General features: G+C 35.1%; 1 long non-coding RNA gene across 1 annotated transcript; it reads left to right on the top strand.

Annotated features, from left to right (window-relative positions):
- The first annotated feature begins 21 nt into the window (after positions 1 to 21).
- LOC141818102 (uncharacterized) lies at positions 22 to 1812 on the top strand. The gene is made up of 3 exons (XR_012600903.1): positions 22 to 295; positions 1442 to 1591; positions 1672 to 1812. It is a non-coding gene; the product is annotated as an uncharacterized LOC141818102 (long non-coding RNA).
- Positions 1813 to 6976: the final 5164 nt, after the last annotated feature.

Raw genomic sequence — 6976 nt, 5'->3', positions numbered from 1 at the left:
AATACTTGCAAATGCCTTTCCTCAATTCATTCAGCATTCGGATGGGACTGATATTCAATCTTTAACCTCTTCAATTACTGATGAAAGTCTTGCTTCAGACAGCTCTACTGATCCGTCTTTATCTGTGTCCTCTGATGGCTATTTTCATGGACTGGAGCTTATTTCCACTCTAGTCAAGTTGATGCCAGACTGGTTGCATGCAAATCCAACTGTATTTGATACATTATTACTTGTTTGGAAGTCACCAGCAAGGCTTGCCCGCTTGCAAAATGAACAAGTGTTGAGCTTACTCCAGGTTTGTTTTCTTTCTTTTATTAATTACTGCTGTTATACTTCTGCTAAATTTCTTGTGTTATTTTCTGTAGTAGCCCCAAATTGTTTGCCCATTTTGATTTTTCATATCGCAGAGTTATGGTACCATTTTGTCGTGCTGGAGGGCTGGTTATCCTACTTTGCAGTCGATAATTGTTTCTTGGGTATTAGTACATTATTTTTTCTCTATTGACATTGTTTTATGCATGCTCTTTTTTCTTATACTAAATTCTTATCTTGGTTCAAGCACTGCTTCATGCATTATACACTCCTATCTTGGTAGCAAGTTATCCTTTTTAATTTGCATCTTGATATCTTCTCTAGTGATTTGGCATTGCATAGAGTTCAATGGAGGGTTACGATTTATCTAGTTGACAGCAAAAAGTAATTGGGATTACCATGGCTTATACTAGAATTTCAATGCCCCAATAACAGTTTATTGCATATGAACTTCCCTCTCATTTAACTTTTCATTTCTGTTAAACATACGTATCCAGTGGAAAAATTGTTTTTTATTTCCTGATTTTCTCTCTGATTACTCTCAGGATGCAAATTTTAATTCTATTAATCCTGTTTTTTTTGTACTTCCAAGATTGGCAGGAGGCTAGTGCATTATTTCTAATCTTCAAAGTTACCAAGGGATTACATTATCGAAAGCTATCTTCTATATTGTTTGTCTTAGTTCGGCCTATGTTTCTGTCAATTATTTTGTATATTTGCAGAGTAGGGTTATTTCTAGAAGTAGCTACAGGTGTAGATTGTAACAGCACTTAGTGCCTTGATATAATAAAAGCTCATTATTAGAATACCTGGCTTTTATTATCTGTTGGAGGACTTCTAAAAGATCTTTTGATTGCTTGCTTGATTCATGCTACTCTTCAGAGCTTATATGGTTTTCTTCTAGTTGCAGTGCTTTTTCAATTACAGATTCATGGTGTACCTTGATTTCAGTTAATTATAACAATCACAGATTTTATTCTGATATTGAAGATGGTCTACTCCATCTTTGAGTTACAGCAGACAGGGAGCTTATCTTTTTATTTTTACTACATCCTAGAGTCATGGTAGACATGGAGCTTGTAATAAGTTTTTCTTAATATTTAAGGGCATCAATCTTCTTGATTTGCAGGTGAAGGAAAGCAAGCAGCTTGTTAAGTGTTTTCTGAATTACTTGAGGCATGATAAATCTGAAGTTGGTGTGCTCTTTGATATGCTGTCAATCTTCTTATTCCGAACTCGCATTGATTATATCTTTTTGAAGGAGTTTTATATAATTGAGGTAAGCAAATTCGTCTGTCTATCTTGTCATATAGACACTACTTGGAAGTGATGTTCTAACCAATCCACTCTGCAAACTAGGTTGCAGAAGGATATGCTCCTAACTTAAAAAAAGCAATTCTTCTGCATTTCTTGAATATCTTCCAGTCGAAACAATTTGGTCAAGATCACTTGGTCATTACCATGCAAATTCTTATCCTTCCAATGTTGGCACACTCTTTTCAAAATGGTCAGAGTTGGAAAGTTGTTGACCAGTCAATAATAAAAACAATTGTTGACAAACTTCTTGACCCTCCTGAAGAGGTGACAATTTCTTGTGTTTGTTCATTTCTGATTATTAATTTATGAACCAATGTTAGTTTTGGATTGACTTTCATTTCTCATAATATCTATTTAAACCTGCAGATTACTGCTGAATACGACGAGCCTTTGAGGATAGAACTTCTACAGCTTGCTACATTGCTGTTGAAGTACCTGCAGAATGATCTTGTTCAACATCGCAAAGAGCTTATAAAGTTTGGTTGGAATCATCTTAAGCGTGAAGATAATTCCAGTAAACAGTGGGCGTTTGTGAATGTATGCCACTTCCTAGAAGCCTATCAAGCTCCTGAAAAAATCATCCTTCAGGTAGACTTTTTTCTCCTTATCAAGGCAATCTTAATCCTGTTATTTCTGTCCTTTTTTAATATGCTTGAGTGGAGTATGCTTTCATTTGAATCTTGATAAAGAAAATTTGCAATTCTGAAGGTATAATTGGAGCTTCTGATAAGGCTCAAACCTACAGATCTTATTCCATGTTGTTGTGTGTTAGATTGTTTGAATGCATGCATGGAGGTGTGTGCTTGATTCCTCTGAGTTCAGTTTAAAATTTTGCACTGCTTGATACAAAATGCCCATACCTAATTGTATGCCATAGAGGATTAGTAGTGACAGCAAAAGTTGCTGATAAGTTTCTCACAGAATTGTATATATAAAGTTCTCCATCATTACTGTTGGTTCTTGTATTGTCCTGTATGTTGGGTATCAGCATGATAATTTGAAATCATTGTTTAAAGTGATATCATATACAATAAAAGGACTAGTATTTTTCAATAAAAATGGTGTTTTTGACTTGAATAGTCTTTATTAAATGCTACTTTAAGTGATGAATCATAGATAGACTTTCTCTCCTACTACACCATTCAATGTATCTTACTTTTGGTGTTTTTATTGGGTTTATTCATGATGGAACCTTCTAATCTGAAACTTGTGCATATTCTGGTATAAGCTAAATCACTATTCTGAACATTAATTATCTGAAACTTTCTCCTTTCAGGTTTTCATTGCCTTGTTGCGAACTTGTCAACCAGAAAATAAGCTTCTAGTTAAACAAGCCCTTGACATACTGATGCCTGCACTTCCTCGAAGGCTACCTCCTGGAGAAAGTCGTGTACCGATATGGATCCGTTATACTAAGAAAATACTTGTCGAGGAAGGTCATTCAATTCCTAATATGATACACATTTTTCAGTTGATTGTACGACATGCTGATCTCTTCTATAGCTGCCGAGCACAGTTTGTTCCTCAGATGGTAAACTCTTTAAGTCGGCTAGGTCTGCCATTCAACACTCCTCCAGAAAACAGGCGCCTTGCTATTGAACTTGCTGGCTTAGTTGTTGCTTGGGAAAGGCAAAGACAAAACGAAATGAAAGTTGCACCAGGTTCTGAGGGCTATAATCAGATGAGTGATTCATTGAATCCTGTTACTGTAGGTGCTGACTCAAAGCGCTCATCAGATACTTCTGTATTTCCTGATGATATAAGCAAGCGAGTGAAGGTTGAACCAGGACTCCAATCTCTTTATGTTGTGTCACCTGGTGGAGCATCCATACCAAACATTGAGACACCTGGATCTGCTGGCCAACCTGATGAGGAGTATAAGCCAAATGCAGCAATGGAAGAGATGATAATCACATTTCTTATCAGGGTGAGGATATTTTATTTTATTTTTCTTTCCCTATCTAATATGCTCAATATCTTAAGTTTTTCAAATCTGACTTCAATACTAATAAAGTTATGGAGCAACCAGCCGCGGTCCTAGATTTTCTTTGTGTAATTTTTTGTTTGTAACAATTTTCCTATGATGTGACTTGCCTATCATGCATATAATCATTATATACTCCTTTCAACCACCAATATACTTTTGATGTTCCATTTGATGAACAAATCCTTATGGTTATAACCATCATTCTTCTCTTGGCTTGCCATTCCATTATAAAAACTCTCCAACTGCTTCTTTCTAGACAAGCCCATTCTAACATTATTCTTGTGTACCAGGACACACCTGTTCATATTACATCTTTTCTAAACAGACCAAGTTGTTGACAATTCTGCTCTTTGGCATAATATAAGCAGTATACGGCAAAAATATCTCTGTAGTTTTTCTTTGAAGTTTCCTCATTTTGCTTCTCTTATTTTTTTTTGAAGGCTCTTTTATGTATTCATTGGTCTATCAGAGACTAATCTTTTTTATCACATGCAGAGCATGTTATTTTGTTTATTGAATCTAGCAATTGAATTTGGTATTGTTCCAGTGTCTTATCATGGTGAGTATTTATTAATAGTCTATATATGGATTATTAACAAACAGCTACGTAAATATATTCAACAAATTTAAGTACATGTTTGTTTCTTCTCACATATGCTTGGTTGACTAGTGTTTGGCTTTTATACACTAGACTTTGATATGAAGCAAGAGAACAATTTATTTTATTAATGCTGTCAGTTGAAGGTGCATCTAGAAAAGAAAATGAAATTTCTCGTGTCAAGAAATTAATGCATTCTACAATTTGTTTAACTCTAGTTGAAGAATTGACAAATCTTTTCGAGCAGTTGAACTTTAATGTCTTGTGATGCAATTGATTCCAATCTTGCCTTCCAATGCGTATGATAAATTAAATGAATGTGTAGGATTGACCACATGGCTGTTTTTCAAATACAAGGTTGCTGTACTAATAGTATTAAGTTATAGGATATATTCACTAAAGTTGCTCTCATTTTTAAACTCAATTTCTTATCCATTTTATCTATAAATAGGTTGCCTTGGTGATAGAATCTAAGGATAAAGAATCGACATCTATGTATAAACAAGCTCTGGAGTTATTGACTCAAGCTTTGGAGGTATGGTCAAATGCGAATGTCAAGTTCAACTATTTAGAGAAGTTGTTCAGTAGACTTCCACCTCAGGCTCCTCAATCCAAAGACCCTGCAACAGCTCTTGCACAGGGTCTTGATGTCATGAACAAGGTCTTGGAGAAGCAGCCACGTCTATTCATTCGTAACAACATAAATCACATTTCACAGGTAGGTCACTGCTGTAGTATTTAAGTTGAATTAAACTTGTTAGAAGTGCTAAACTTATTCAATTTGTCTTACAGATTCTGGAGCCTTGCTTCAACAGCAAAACCTTGGATGCTGGAAAATCTCTTTGTTCTTTGCTGAAAATGGTATTTACTACTTTTCCACTTGAAGCGGCTGGTACACCTCAAGAGGTGAAATTATTATATCAAAGGGTTGGAGAGATTCTGCACAAACATCTTGCTGCTGCTACAGCTCCTCAAATATCTCTAGAGACCAGCAATGCTAACTCAATGATTACTTTTGCTCTACTTGTTGTTAAGTCATTGACTGAAGTTCAGAAGAACTTTATTGATTCCTTCATTTCGTTGTTACTTCGTGTACTTCAGCGTCTAGCACGAGATATGGGAAGCACTTCTGGTTCACATATTAGACAAGTATGCCATTTGTGAACGAGATTTGCTAATACTTTAGTAGCATTTTCTGATTTACTCATTATAGCATCTTTATGTTGGACTATATCTTATTTAACTGATTCCAGATGTCATACTTTACAAGCTTAGAAATGGAACTCATATTTGATAGGTTTATTATTTTTAGTGTGGCTATTCCATTTGCACAGTTTGATTTAATCATTTTTTACTAGACCAAAATGCTTTTTATCATTCTTTTTGCCATATGTCTGTCTCTATTTGTATTGACTGGTACGTCTTGATCCCCTTTTTATGCCACTCTTAGCATTGTCCAGTCCATCCCCACCACAGCACTGCACAGTAGATTCTGCACATACCATTGCAAATGCTTTGGTTGCCCATAATCAAAGGATGATACCTTTACTGTTTCCTGCTTGGTTAGGCAGTGTTGAAAGAGAACCAATAACGCAAGTTATGGTTACTTTCCGGCCAGCTTGTGGATTGCCGATTCCTCTTCAAATCTTTCATTTATATGCCATGTTTGCCTGACAAGGCACAGGCTGGTAGAAACTGATCGTTGTATTTGTAACTTCCCTGCCTTACTATATATTTAGAAACACAAGAAAATTGATAGATTTTGGTCTGGAAGAATTGGCTGCTATTGCTTCTCATCATGATTTTCTATCTTCCAAAGGTGGCGTTCATGATCTGTAATATGCTTTTAGAGCTTGAAATTTGTTTATTTCAAGTATGCTCACAGTCATAGTCACATTAAGGAACTTATGCATAGTTAACTCAAAGGAACTTATGTTGCTTTACATGGTTGTAAAGGCAATTATCTTTATTTATAAAATGCTAAACTCATTTCATGGCAATTCACTCATTACCAATTCCTTGGCACTCTGCATGAAATAGTTAATGAGAACTTTAATAAACTTAATTTTTTTTTGTAAAAGATATGCATTAACAATCTTAAGTATCATTGCATCTAGAATTTAGAGATTGTGTATGGTCAATCATTTTCCTTAGATAATTACCTGTGTTATGTAGCTTACCCACTAACTTTTTTCTTGGTTAATTATGGGCATATGCATAACAGTTTCTTTTTCACTGAGCTTCAGTTTTTTTTTCGTTGAATAGTCTTGCATTTTGATTGGGATAACTTGTATAACTCTTGACTAGCAAATTTACTGTAGTTCTCAATAATGGTTTACTTGTCTTTATCTTAAGAATGACCTATGAGACAACTATGGACCTCAAACTGACCAGTAGCCTCCACTTCCTGAATTTGTTGTTACTTGCTATGTACCTTAAACAGACATGCAGCCTGAAGATTATGTCTCTTGTTTTAAGAATTTACATTAAATTAACTACTTGCCTGTTTGTTTGAGATTTGATTTATACTTCCTTTAAGTGTTCGCTCTGTTTTTATGGTATTCCACATCTGAAGGGTCATTGTGCTGCTGTTTGGCTTGTATAGAAATTGCTAGAGAAAGCTAAGAGGTTAGGCTATCAAATGAAATTAGATTTTCCTCATTACTTGATTAGAAAGTGCTTCATTATTTGAATGTGTGATGATCTTTTGGATAAGAATGAATTGATTAGAGTCAGTTCTTCTGATTGTACTGATCCTGATA

The sequence above is a fragment of the Curcuma longa genome, unplaced genomic scaffold (genome assembly GCF_044706935.1).
Source record: "Curcuma longa cultivar G26 ecotype Majalengka, Jawa Barat unplaced genomic scaffold, ITB_CL_G26_1.1 contig_23306, whole genome shotgun sequence".
NCBI lineage: Eukaryota > Viridiplantae > Streptophyta > Magnoliopsida > Zingiberales > Zingiberaceae > Curcuma > Curcuma longa.
This window is presented reverse-complemented; position numbering and strand designations above follow the sequence as displayed.